At 40.7% G+C, this 14384-nt stretch overlaps 1 pseudogene; it reads right to left on the bottom strand.

The window, feature by feature from the left end:
* Positions 1–461: 461 nt before the first annotated feature.
* Positions 462–14384, bottom strand: part of LOC108998580 — a 40333-nt pseudogene continuing 26410 nt past the window's right edge.

The following is a 14384-nucleotide window of genomic DNA, read 5'->3' on the forward strand; positions in this document are numbered from 1 at the left end:
GGATGCACGCGTATTTGACGGTCCAATGTAGAATTTAGAATTTGCGGCATCTTTTTCAAGTCTTACCCACGATATGCATGTAGTCTCTACTTATTAAACGCCTGAGACTCGATCAATACACGGAATCAATTAGATTTTTGTTCAGTATTGGAGGGCTGGTCTTAGAAAATTAAAAGGATTACTATTAAAAGTGATCAATAATTTTTTTTTTTTTTTTTTTTTCTGTTTTAGTAATCATTTTAATGTCAAAAGATCTAATAGTCTTAACTAAAAAACAACGGATCAATTAGTAGATAAGGTTCAGAATTTTAGGGCTGGCCTTAAAATATAGGATTACTAAAAATGATTTCTTTTTTTGTTTGAGGCATCATTTTTTATGTCAGAAAGAGTAGTCTTAAAAAAAAATAAAAAACACTGCAGGATCGAATTACGGTTCAGATTTGGAGGGCTGGTCTTTATACTGAAGGAGTACCACACTCCCCTTTATTTTATTTGTAAATTAAGTTATCATTTTGATATCGAAACAGTACAGAAACTGGTCATTTTATTTTGTAAGACTCGTGCATACAGAAATCAAATCACTTGACTGAGTCTCCCCTACTTTTCCAATCCGATAGACCTGATCTGAAATGGAACAACCTTAAAAAAGTGGCAAGCTGGCCGGAAAGCGCACATACATCCATTGCCTTTCATATGCTGCCAAATGACTCCATCCAATCTCATCAAGTAAAGAGAGCTTTAGTTCATAGAGCTTCTTCTTTGGAGGATCCCCGGCTTCTTGAATTATGTCATTCAATACCTGATCCAGTAAAATTTTAAGTTAGACAAATGACGGATTCATTCAAGAAATTCTTCAAATATAAAGTTTTTTTTCCTGTCATAACACCATGTCCAGTAAAGGAAATGCAATGTTATAGATTGAGGATCAACAGCATTGTTGGGCGTGTCTTATAGCAGAAGTATTGCTTAAAGTAGTACCAATCTGAAAACTTTAAGTTGTCAATCATATGAACCTAACATCATTTTGATCGAAGCATGTAAAACATAAAATAATTTTTTTATGCACATTACGAAGTTCGATGATACGAGATCCAAGAGTAAAATAACTCAGTCATGGAAGTATGTTAAAAACGATTGGAATATACAGCACTAGTTTAACAATATAAGGCACTCTTCACATGTCCATGGAAGCCACCAACCTGTGACAGAGAGAGTTTGCTAAGTGACTCCTCATTGTCCAACAACAAACATTTTTTTAGGTAAAAATAAAAAATATAGACATTAAAACCACGAGAAGTAGAAAAATATGTCTCGCGGTTCTAACAGAAAATAAATTACAGTAATGGTGAAGAAAAATACCTTCAATGCTGTTCCAAGCCTTCCACTACGTCTCTCGTGTAGCACTAGGAGGGTGCCATACTTAGAAGACTTCACATCAACCCATTTCTTCAATTCTTTGAAGTTCTCTTCAAACAAATCTGGCGGAATACCAGAGTCTGATTGAGGTGGATCGCGAGTCTTGTCCACATCTTTTGCATCAGATGAAACCAAACCTGACGCATTCTCACCCTGAAATAGTTATAACAATAATGATGAGGAGGAGGATTATACACCCAGTAGGCCTTGAATTGAGGACCCTGCCCTCCACTCCATTCTCATGGGCAAAGAAATATAATACTATTTGGGCTTTAGAGCTCATCAGCAACTTGCTCACTCTTTTTATTGGTGTTACAAATATGTATTCGCTTGCTTTTCGGTATAAAGTTTCAAAAACTCCAATTAAAATTAGAATCTAAAACTAAAAAGGGAAATTGACTTTAACAGTGAGATGGCTGAGTTCCCCTAAATCACCAAAACTTCCATGCGGAAGCAATTAGAGAGTTATGCCATTAGCCATGCATGTCTCTAGATCTCTAGAGAGATGGACTAATTGGTGGAAGAGATCATGTATGAGAAGCTGTGCCTACTGTGCATGCCAATGGCTTCTAATAAAACTAAATATAATGCACACCTAGCTAGAAACGTAAAAAGAAAAATTCAGAGAAAAAGCCACAAAGTACGGTAATCATAGCTCTCAGGAAAAGACGCATGTTTCCCTTTTCAATCTGGAACTTGAGACAACGGGCCACGGTAAATGGTAATCACAGCTCACAAAAGGTGAACATTGTTTCTGCCTTCTCAATAGTCACTTGCTTTTATAAAGGAACAAATCACTATCTCTCCTATAATCAGAATGGGGCTAGCATGGGTTAGTATGCTGCTCAGTCACTAGGCTTGTGGATCTCAGAAGACAATGAGTGCTCCGAAGTGGATCTCAGAAGTTTCTTTTTCAACGCACTATTTCTTTGGACCACTGTAATAGATTTCAAAGGGCTTTAACTTTTGTGATTTTCTTGCTTCCATTCGTCCTCCTTCCTAATCCTAACTAGATGTCTCTCTTGTATACTTTCTGTGTACTCGAGTTTTGCCTAGATTCTATTACTAAAATTTTTTCTTACTTGTAAACAAAAAAGTCTTATCTCTCTTTTCCTTAATTTCTTAATTTGTCAACTTTTTCCAAGACAAAATCAAGTTTTACAGAAATTTACATTAGCATATGCACACGTTATTCTTCATAATTGATAAAAACATATAAATATTAATTGAAACATAACACTCCTACCTCTAGGGATTCAATATCTGCCAGAGCCAATCCTTTTTGGTACAGTGCCTCTGCTAATTGATCACGGGTCATCTCCATCTTCTTCTTGATTTTCTGGATTAAAGAAGAATATATTAATTGCCTCAGACCAGAAAAGCAAACGTATGAGAGAGTGGCATAAGGTAAGCATTGGTGTAAAACAGGCACCTCTGCCTCCTCATCTTCAGGGTCACTTCTGAGCGAGAAAAATTTTGCCACCTCATCTTTGTCAATACTATCAATCACGTCATTTGCAGCATCAATAACCTGCAAAGTTGCACTTTGTAAGTGGAAATAAAGCTACATTTCATAATATTAGCAGTATCATTTAGGAATGTAGACACTTTCGGAGAACGCTTGGATTTTTTTTTTTTGGAATTTTCTTTTTATAAGTAAGAAGAATTTATTAATCCACATATAGGCAAAACCCAAATACACAAGAAGTATACAAGAGAAAAACCTAATTACAAGCTAATTGCTGTGAAAAGCAGCATAAATGTCATTAAAGCTAGTCCCATTCAATATAATAGAAGAAGCCCAAGATAACAAAGTATGGAAGAAAAAATCTCTAAACCCTCCCATCGAACGTTCCCTGTTATCAAAATTGTGACCATTCCTCTTATTCCAAGTACACCACATTAGGCATAATGGCACCATCTTCCAAACAGCCGCGATTTGATGATTGCCCCGAATTCCTCTCCAACATGAAAATAAATCTACCACCCTCCTAGGCATTACTCAAGCGATACCTAGCCTAGTAAAGACTTCATCCCATAAAGCATTAGCCGCATCACAATGAGGAAAAGGTGGTCCACCGATTCTCCATTTCTTCTACACGTAAAATACCAATCCATTATAATGATGCTGCGCTTTCTAAGCTTGTCGATAGTCAGAATTTTCTCATGGGAGGCAAGCCAAACAAAGAAAGCAACCTTGATAGGTGCTTTGCTTCTCCAAATGCTCTTCCAAGGGAAATCAATAGAAGAATGGGACGACATTACCTTGTCAAAGGATCTGACCGAAAAGTTCTTATTTCCCAAGTGAATCCAAAGCAACCTATCCTCCTCCTCTCCAGCCTTTAAATTCAGTGCATATAACACTATAAAACTCAGTAATATCCCCCAACTCCTAATCCTGGACAACTCTGATAAACCTTACAGACCACTGAAGAAAACCAGTAGATATGTCCATGTAATCAGCCACAGAGGCACCCTTATCCAATGCAATCATGTATAGACAAGGGAAAGCATTCTTCAAAGCAACATTGCCACACCATATATTTTGCCAAATCTGATTAGTGTTCCCCTTCCCACCTCAAATCTGAGATTTCTGAAAAAACTTTTTTTTGATAGGTAAACAAGTATTATTAATTCAATAATGGGCAACAAAGTGCCAGTTACAAAGGTCATTATGCCCTATCTACGTAGGCCCATTAGAAACTAAGAAATCATAAAAGTTCATGCCATTGAAGTTTACAGCAATAGCCCAAGTACAAAGAGTCCTAAAAAAGAAAACTTTAAGCTCCGCCATAGATCTCTCTGTCTTCAAATGTCCGCTCATTGCGTTCCTTCCACAAGCACCACATGATACAATTCGGAATCATTTTCCAAACCGCTTTAATCTGTTGCACACCTCGAATAGGGGTCCAGCTTGCCAACATTTCCACCACAGATTCTGGCATCACCCACACTAGATCCATTCTATTGAACACCTCATACCAAAGAGACCTAGCAACCTCACAATGTAAAAGTAGATGATTCACCGACTCACCCCCACTTTTACACATGCAGCACCAATCTATAATGATTATCCTCCTCTTTCTCAGATTATCTGTAGTGAGAATCTTACCTAAGGATGCTGTCCACACAAAAAAGGAAGCTTTGGGTGGAGCCTTGTTCTTCCAAAGCCTTCTCCAAGGAAACTGTATCTCAGGTTCTTGTGTGAGAACCTTATAAAAGGATCTAACTGTGAATACCCCTCTCCCTGCAGGAGTCCACCACAAACCATCTTTCTGCTGGACATTCAGACGACAAGAATACAACAGACTACACAAATCTACAAAACTCTCCATCTCCCAGTCTTGTGCCGCCCGGATGAAATTGATATTCCAGGGTGTACTCCCACCCACACTTCCCATAACCTCCGCCACTGTAGCATCTTTATCACTTGCAATCAGGAAAAGTAAAGGAAACAAATCTTGAAGGGCACTGTTACCACACCAAGCATCCTTCCAAAATCTGATCCTGGACCCTGTACCCAACTGAAACCGAGTATGATGATGGAATGCCTCCCACTCTCTTCTTATATGTTTCCATAGCCCCACTCTATAGGTGCCTCTAACTTCTCTAGTACACCGACCCTCCCCTAAACCACAATTCTTCTTCTCAATCACTACTTTCCATAAGGCTTCCGGTTCTTTAGTATAACGCCACAATCATTTTCCAAGTAACGCCCGATTAAACAACCTCAAGTTTCTGATACCCAAACCACCACTGGAGATAGGACGGCAAACCTTCTCCCACTTGACTAAATGAAATTTAAATTTCTCTCCTAAACCATCCCACAGAAAATCTCTTTGTAGCTTCTCAAGTCTACCGGCCACACTTGCCAATATAGGGAATAAGGATAAGAAATAGGTGGGTAGGTTAGAAAGTGTACTCTTGATCAACGTAATCTAGCCCCCTTTCGACAAGTACATTCTCTTCCAACCTGCCAATCTCCTTTCTATTTTTTCAATCACCGTATCTCATATCGAGCAAGTCCTCGAATTTATACCCAACAATAGTCTCAGGTACATCATAGGAAGAGACGCTATCTTACAACCCAATATCCCTGCCAACTCTTGGACATTTTGGACTCCCCCAATCGGCACCAACTCGGATTTATCATAGTTCACTTTTAAGCCAGACACAGCTTCAAAACAAAGAAGCAACGCCTTCACAGCACACAACTGATCGGGATTGGCCTCACACATAATAAGTGTATCATCTGCAAACAACAAATGAGAAATAGTAGTAATACCCCTACTCGAGGATCCAACCTGAAAACCACTTACAAAACCATTAGCCACCAAAGCCAAGATCATTCTGCTTAGTGCCTCCATCACAATGACAAAACGTAGGGGAGATAACGGATCCCCTTGTCTCAAGCCACGAGAACTCGCAAAAAAACCTTCTGGGCTGCCATTGATCAATACAGAGAATCTTGTCGTGGAAATACACCAGCTGATCCATGACCTCCACCTCTCTCCAAAACCACACTTATCCAGTAAATACAGAAGAAAATCCCAATTAACATGATCATACGCCTTTTCCATATCTAACTTGCACAAAATCCCTGAACTCTCAGCCTTCAATTTACTGTCTAAACATTCATTAGCAATAAGAACCGCATCAAGAATCTGTCTACCCTTTACAAAAGAATTTTGAGGTTTAGTAACAATCTTCCCCAACACCACACTCAACCGATTAGCTAGTACTTTAGAAATAATCTTGTAGACTCCATTCACTAGATTAATAGGCTGATAATCCGTAATCTCACTCGCCCCCTCCTTTTTAGGTATTAAAGCGAGAGTGGTGTTAAGACTTTTCTCAAATTTCCCAACCGAGTACAACTCCTAAAACACCTTCATAAGAGCATCTTTTATCACCTCCCAACAATCTTGGAAAAACCCCATAGAGAAACCATCAGGTCCGGGGGCCTTATCTTTTACCATACTCCTTACTACACCATACACCTCGTCCTCCTCAAAAGCCCTCTCCATCCTAGCTACATCCCTCGTCTCAATGGTGTCAAAAACCAACCTATCAAGAGTAGGCCTCCACCCCACCTACTCAGTAAGGAGCTTCTCAAAGAAATCAGTAACATGATCTTTAATAACTTCCTCTTCCCTACCTCCACCCCCTCAATTTTCAGTACCTCTATGTTATTGTTTCTTCTATGCGAGTTTGCAATGCAATGGAAAAACTTCGTACTCCAATCCCCTTTCCTTAACCATAATGCTCTTGACTTTTGACGCCAAGACATTTCTTTTTGTAAAATAATTCTCTCAAGATCTGCGACCAACGCAGTTCTTTGTGATTGCTCCTCCTCAGAAAGTGGCCTCCCATCTTGAAGTCTATCTAACTCCTGAATCTCCAACCACTTGATATTCTTGTTCTCCCTTATGTCTCCAAACGACTATTTATTCTACTCCTTCAGGTCTCTTTTTAAGGCCTTCATCTTGTTCGCAAAAATGAAACTAGGTGTACCATTGAACTGATAAGAAATCCACCATTGTTTAACCCTCTCCACAAAACCTTCTGATTTCAGCCACATATTCTCAAACTTAAAGTATTGTCTCCCACTATGAATGCCTCCGCAATCTAGCAAAATAGGCCAGTGATCTGAATTTAAGCGTACCAAACGCTTTTGACATACCTCAGGAAAATGACTTTCCCACTCAGGTGAAATTAAAAAGTGATCCAAGCGAGACCAAGTCTGGTTATTTGACCATGTGACAAGGCCCCCTGCGAGAGGAAGGTCTATCAAATTCAAGTCAAAGATACACTCTGAGAACTCCACACTTGCAGGCCTCACTCTTCTTCTTCTGAAACTTTCACTTGGAAATCTCACAACATTGAAATCACCCCCAACACACCATGGAACCAACTATGTACCCCTGCTAGTTCATCCCACAATAATCCTCTGTCAGCGTTTAGATTTGGACCATAGACACTTGCAAAAGCCCATAAGAAATTATCGAACACACTTTTAAAGGAGCACGCTATCATATATCTCCCTATAAATTCCTCCACTTTCTCCACCACCCTCCTATCCCACATCACCACAATTCTTCCCAATGCCCCTATAGAGGCCAAGTAAACCTAATCCACATGAACACCGCTCCATAAACTTCGCACAATTTTTCTATCTATCATTTTCAACTTCGTCTCCTGTAAACACACAATGTCTTCTTTCCACTCACGAAGCAAGTGCCGAACTTGGTAACGCTTATCTACCTCGTTAAGCCCACGCAGATTCCAAGACACAATCTTAGGCTTCATTTGGGAACAGCCAGCCCCTTCCCTTTTACCCTATTCCTACTGGAACTTCCCTCTAAATTCATCGACCACGCCAAATTTTTCAGCTCCCGATTCTTCTTTGAATCCCCTTTCCTTTTTTGTTGATGTCCAGCTTCCATAGCAGCTAACAATGCTATGAACTACTCTTCATACCCTTCACAATTAATCCCCACATAATGTTGTATCTCTTTCACCTTATTTATGACCCAATCTGAGGCTTGGGTTGGATGGCAGTAGTTTAATGGAATAGGAATCCCCCTCCTATCAATCTGAAAATTTTGGAACTCTTCACCCACTGAAATCCCTTCCAAGCCCACCTGATCACACGCCTATGAGAGAAAAAATTCATCCTCCACCGAATGCAAAAGCTGGTCGCACGACTCAGGGAGAAACAACTCATCCTCCACCGAATGGATAAGGTCGACTGAATCATCCTCCTTCTCAGCCACCTCAAAATCCTCATACAACTTGACAGACAAGTTCGCCGGAGCAAGACCCGCGTCTCCTCCAAACATCGGCGACGTCTGAGCTTCCTTTGAGGGAGAGAAACGCAATCCGAACTCCACCAGCGCCTTTTGTGCACAGCACATCGGCGGCCCATCAAAGGCGACCCCCATCTCCTTTGTCGGCGCTGTCTGTGCAACCTTCACCTGATCCTCCATCAACGGCACACGTTCCGGCACAAAGCCGAGGCTTTGTAACTCGGCGGGACACACGGGTTTGGGGCTCACGATGTCTCGTGGACCTTCCATGGACTGAGGTAGGCTCGCCCCGTACCCAGACCCATCACAATGGGCCTTGGGCTTAGACGACCCAGCCCCATCACGGGGGCCTGAGCTCGACGAAGCCTTCAACCTGGCCTTAGACCGAAAATGCCAACCCGTCTGATGCCAAAAACCCCGACCCTTACCAACTTTAATTCTCAGTTGGGTCTCACTGTGGGCTTTTCTAAGCCCATCACCCATAACCTTCCGTTTGCCTTTTAAATTCCCCTTCTCATCTCTTACCTTAAACAGACCGACAGCCTCTAGTACTTCAGCCATGTCCTTCTGCAGCATCCGTAACTGCCCTTGTACCTCCAGCAGCGTCCTACGTACCATACCTCCTGACATGCCACAGAACTTCTGCCATGTGAGTGGCTCAACACACCGTACTGCTTCAACGGAGCTTCATGACACCCAACTCCCCTGACAGAGCTCCTCCCACCATCGTCACCCTTCCTCACCACTTTCGGCATCGTCGAAGAGAGCGCCTCCTTATATGTCCGTGTTTGGTGCCTCATCTCCCCCTTGACAGCATTCGACTGACCTCCACCAGGAAGCACCTTTCTCGGCTCAAGCAGCACCTCCCGCATCTTCCTCCACCCCCAACCATTCTCACCTTCTGGAATGCACAAGACATTTCTTCTCCCCCCTGGTTATACTCAGCAACCTCAAGATATCTTCCTCCACGATTTGAGCAACGCTGGGCGATAATGCTAAAATATACTTCTCTAGTTACTGAATATACCTCCTTTCTTCCTCCTTTCATACTCTCCTCTAGCACCTTCCCAAACCACTGCACTGAAGATGGACCAAACATAACCACATGTTCTGACTTCCAGTTTCTTTCGATGACTCGCAACATTCCACCCCCAGCCTTTGACAAAATTAAACATTTGGATGCAATCACCACCTCTACAGGATAAGCCATACGTAAATCAGCACAATAACTCAAAATCCAGTTATCATAGCACCATCTTAGAATGTTTTCTCACCCCCAATCTAAACTTAACACCCAACTGGACTATATGCTAATCACCACATGGAACTACCACCATTGATGGCCCAAACTCCATAAACAAGAACAGAAAAAAAAAACAAAGAAAAGAAAAAAGTGAACGGAGAGAAAATTTTAGGAGAGAGAAAAAAGGATCCCGCGAGTTTCTTCAAAAGTAATCACTTTTCTGAAAAAACTTTCCCAACCATTCCGGATAAATTTCCAAACACACATACCATACACCCCTCTTGCTTCATTTGAGCACCAACCTCCCCAAATACTCCCATATTTGAAATCAATAACATCCCTCTACAGAGCATCCTCTTCCCGATGATTCCGCTACAACCGTTTCCTTAAAAGTGCCTTATTGAAAATTATCAATTTTCTAACCCCCAATCCTCAACAAGATAAAGGGGTACAAATCTTATCCCACTTGATCAAATGGAATTTTTTCTCATCTTCTAAACCTTCCCACAAGAAAGCACGAAAAATCTTTCCATTCTATTAGCCACTCTTGCAAGCAAAGGAAATAAATATAGAAAGTATGTTGGAAGGTTAGATAAAGTGCTCTTGATTAAAAGGTGATTCTACCGCTTTTGGACAAATAAATCATTTTCCAACCAGCCAATCTACATTCAATCTTTTCGATAATCTCATCCCAGGATTTATGAGGAGCCCCAAAGTAAGACCAAGATACTTCATAGGCAAATATGGCACCTTGCAACCCAGAATATCAGCCAATTCCCCTAAATTATTAACCAAACCGACAAGAACCATTTCAGATTTTGATAAATTCACCTTAAGTCCGGAATTAGAGAACGCCTAAAAGATTTATCATTAATTCATTACATTCTTAAGGAAAATAAATAAATAAAATAATAAAAAGAAAAAAAAAATCAGCGCCATATTAAAATTTATAAGAATATTTAGAAATCACAAATAATGAATTTGTACAAGCTCTGTTTGAATAGCAGCACAAAAGGAGTCAAGATGCTGCTATTTCCTGTATCTCCAATGCTATAAGAAATAGGTGATCTAAAACAGCTGCTTCCCCCACCCTATCTCTCTACTCTCTCCCCCTTTCCCACTAAATTCAATAATTTTTCATTTATGTGGTAGTGGTCAAGAAGAAAATGCAGGAACCACATTGCAAGCAACTAAATCAGAGTTGGTACTCGACCCTAGGTATTGGAGTGGCTTACTTATGTTCCAAGAGTTCTAAACAACTTTGCCTCTGAATCTCTGAAGGCTGCTGCAAAAAGCCCATGAGATAATTTTTTTTTTTTTTTATAAGTAAACAATTGTATTAATGATGATAGGCATAGCCCAATTACACAAGATGGTATACAAGAGATAAAACCTATCTAGGTCATAGCAACAAAAACAAGAAAGTCATGAAGATCAAGGCCATTAAAGTCTGCAAGTATGGCCCATAGGAATAAAGTTCTAAAAAATAAAGATCTAAGTTCCTCTATTGAACGCTCCTTATCTTCAAATGTTCGGTCTTTACGCTCTTGCCACAGGCACCACATAATACATATAGGTATTATCTTCCACACGGCTTTGATTTGTGGAATACCTCTTGGATGTGTCCAGCTAGCCAAAAACCCAACCATTGTGGCGGGCATTACCCAAGCTAACTCTACTCGGACAAACACTTCATTCCACAACGCTCTAGCAATCTCGCAATGTAGTAAGAGATGATCCACAGTCTCACTGGATTTCTTACACATGCAGCACCAATCTAGTATAATCACCCTGCGCTTCCTCAAGTTATCTGTTGTCAAAATCTTACCTAGGGAAGTCCAAGGAAAGAATGCCGCTTTGGTAGATGCCTTATTCTGCCAAATCCTTCGCCATGGAAATTGATTATTCGGCGAGTGTGAGGGACTTGTAGAAGGATCAAACCGAGAATGTACCCTTACTTGTAAGTACCCACCACAACGTGACAACTCGTTGTCTACTCAATTTTGCAAAATACAACAGGCTAAAAAAAGTCCTCGAAGCTGCCCACTTTCCAATCTTGTGCTGCCCTACTGAAAGTGATGTACCATTGGACTTGATCTCCTGATAACACCATGAGATCTGCCACTGAAGCTACTTGATCACATGCAACCCGAAAAACTGAAGGAAATGAATCCTTTAGGGCATTATTTCCACAACATATGTTACTCCAAAATTTTATTCTAGAGCCTGCTCCCAACATTAGTTTGTTATGGCGAATAAACCCCAGGCGCTAATGTGCTTCCAAACTCTCACTCCATAAGCCCCACTCACTTCTCTAGTACACTAGGCCCCCCACAAATTACCATATTTGCAATCAACTACCGACTTCCATAGGGCTTCCGGTTCCATATTATATCTTCACAACCATTTCTCAGATAAGGCCCAATTGAAAATTCTCATATTTCTAATTCTCAACTCACCAGAGGAGATTGGAGTGCATACCTTGTCCCAACTGACTAGATGGAATTTGAATTCATTCCTCACACCACTCCATAAGAAATCATGGTGAGGTTTTTCAATCTGGGCCGCCACACTAATTGGAATTGGGAAAAGAGACAAGAAATATGTTAGTAAGTTAGAGAGTACTCTTGATTAAGGTAATCCGGCCACCTTTCGACAAGTACAACCGTTTCCACCCTGCCAATCTACATTCTATCTTCTCGATCACTATATCTCATATTGATATAGCCCTTGAGGCAACCCCCAACAAAAATCCAAGGCATGGAAAGAGAGGAAACCTTACATCCAAGCGTACTAGCCAATTGCCGAATATTGCTAACACTACCAACTGGCACTAACTTTGATTTATCAAAGTTCACTTTCAAACCTGACGCTACTTCAAAACACAGTAGAAGTGCCTTCAGTGCATGGAGCTGGTTTTGGTCTGCCTCACAAAATATTGTGCGTCATCTGCAAACAATAAGTGAGAGATGTTAATAATACCCCTATTGGGGTCACCAACCGAGAAGCCTGGCACAAAGCCATTCATAACCAAAGCCGATATCATCCTGCTAAGTGCCTCCATAATAATGACGAAGAGGAGTGGGGACAACGGAACCCCTTGTCTTAGGCCTTGCGAACTGCTTAAAAAATCAATTGGACTGCCATTAATCAAAATTGAAAATCTCGCCGTTGAAATGCACCATCTGAGCCAAGAACACCATCTCTTCCTAAATCCGCACCTCCAGTAAGTAGAGTAGAAAATCTCAATTTACATAATCATAGGCCCTCTCCATATCCAGCTTACAAAGGATCCTTGTAGAACCAGATTTTAGTCAGCTATCCAAGCATTCATTGACGATAAGAACTGAGTCCAGAATTTGCCTACCCCTTACAAATGCATTTTGTAGTTTCGTAATGATCTTCCCCAATACCTCCCCTAAGCGATTTGCAAGCACCTTGGAGATGATCTTGTACACTCCATTGACAAGGCTAATGGGCCTATAATCCTTTACCTCCGATGCCCCAATCTTCTTAGAAATCAATGCAATAAAAGTGGCATTTAGACTTTTCTCAAATTTTCCAGCAGAAAATAGCTCTTGGAACATCTTCATTAGATCCTCCTTCACTACCTCCCAACATCTTTGGAAGAATCCTATAGAAAAGCGGTCCGGACCTGGTGCTTTGTCGTTGACCATTCTTCTTACCACACCATAAACCTCCGCCTCCTCAAAAGGCCTCTCCAACCAAGAGGCATTATGCGGCTCAATAAAAGCTAGTCCATCAAGTTTTGGCCTCCACCCCTCTTGCTCTGTAAGCAAATGTTCAAAACAATCAACATGTTCACGAATCACAGGAGACTCCATGCGATCCGCACCATTGAAATTTAGCATCTCAATGGCATTAGTTCTCCTATGAGTTAGTTATTCTATGAAAGAACTTCGTACTTCGGTCCCTTCTTTCAACCACAATGCTCTTGATTTTTTGTGCCAAGAAATCTCCTCTAAAGAGATTACCCTCTCTAATTTTGAAACCAACTTTGTCTTCCAAGATATCTCTTATGGTGAAAGAACCCCATCCTCGTGTATCCTCTCTAACTCCTGTATCTCCTCCAACATGGTTTTCTTATGTTCCCCTATGTCTCCAAAGGATTGAGTATTCCAAAGCTTTAAATCGTGCTTTAAAGCTTATGGGAACCTTATAACATCAAAATCACCACCTATGCACCTTGGAAGGTCCCACCAGCTATGTACACCAGCTAATTCTTCCCATAATAATCTTCTGGAACTGTCTAAGTTCAGCCCATAGATACCTATGGAATTGTGGAAGGAAAAAACAGAATATTCCAATTGCCTTTGAAAAAGATTACATTCCCTTCAAATAGATGATAATTCTCATCTAATTAATCGGGATATTTACAACTTACTGAAAATAGAATCAATCCTATTTACACAGAAAACAGTAAAATAGGAAAATACTAACTAAAGGATCGGGTAACATGCTACCTAAATCCCCTAAAATTGTGGAACCAAAATGGCTAACAAATCGATTTGTTAGCTGTAAATCTCCAATAGATCAGCCCCTAATAAAGGCTGACAGATATCCAATTAATTCTACAATACCTGCAAAAGCCCACAAGAAATTATCTTCCACACTCTTAAAGGAACATACCACTGTATACTCCCCTATGAAGTCCTCCATTTTCTCCACCACCCTTCTATCCCACATTACTAATACTCCTCCCGAAACCCTATTCGATGCAAGATACACCCAATCCACATATGGACAGCTCCAAATACTTCTCACAATTCTTCTTGGAATAGATTTCAACTAGGTTTCTTATAAGCATACTATGTCCGCCTTCCACTCACGAAACAAATTTCTTAAACGAAGACGCTTGTTGGCCTCATTAAGCCTACGAACATTCCAAGACACAA

The sequence above is a fragment of the Juglans regia genome, chromosome 1 (assembly GCF_001411555.2).
Source record: "Juglans regia cultivar Chandler chromosome 1, Walnut 2.0, whole genome shotgun sequence".
In the NCBI taxonomy this organism is placed as follows: Eukaryota; Viridiplantae; Streptophyta; class Magnoliopsida; order Fagales; family Juglandaceae; genus Juglans; species Juglans regia.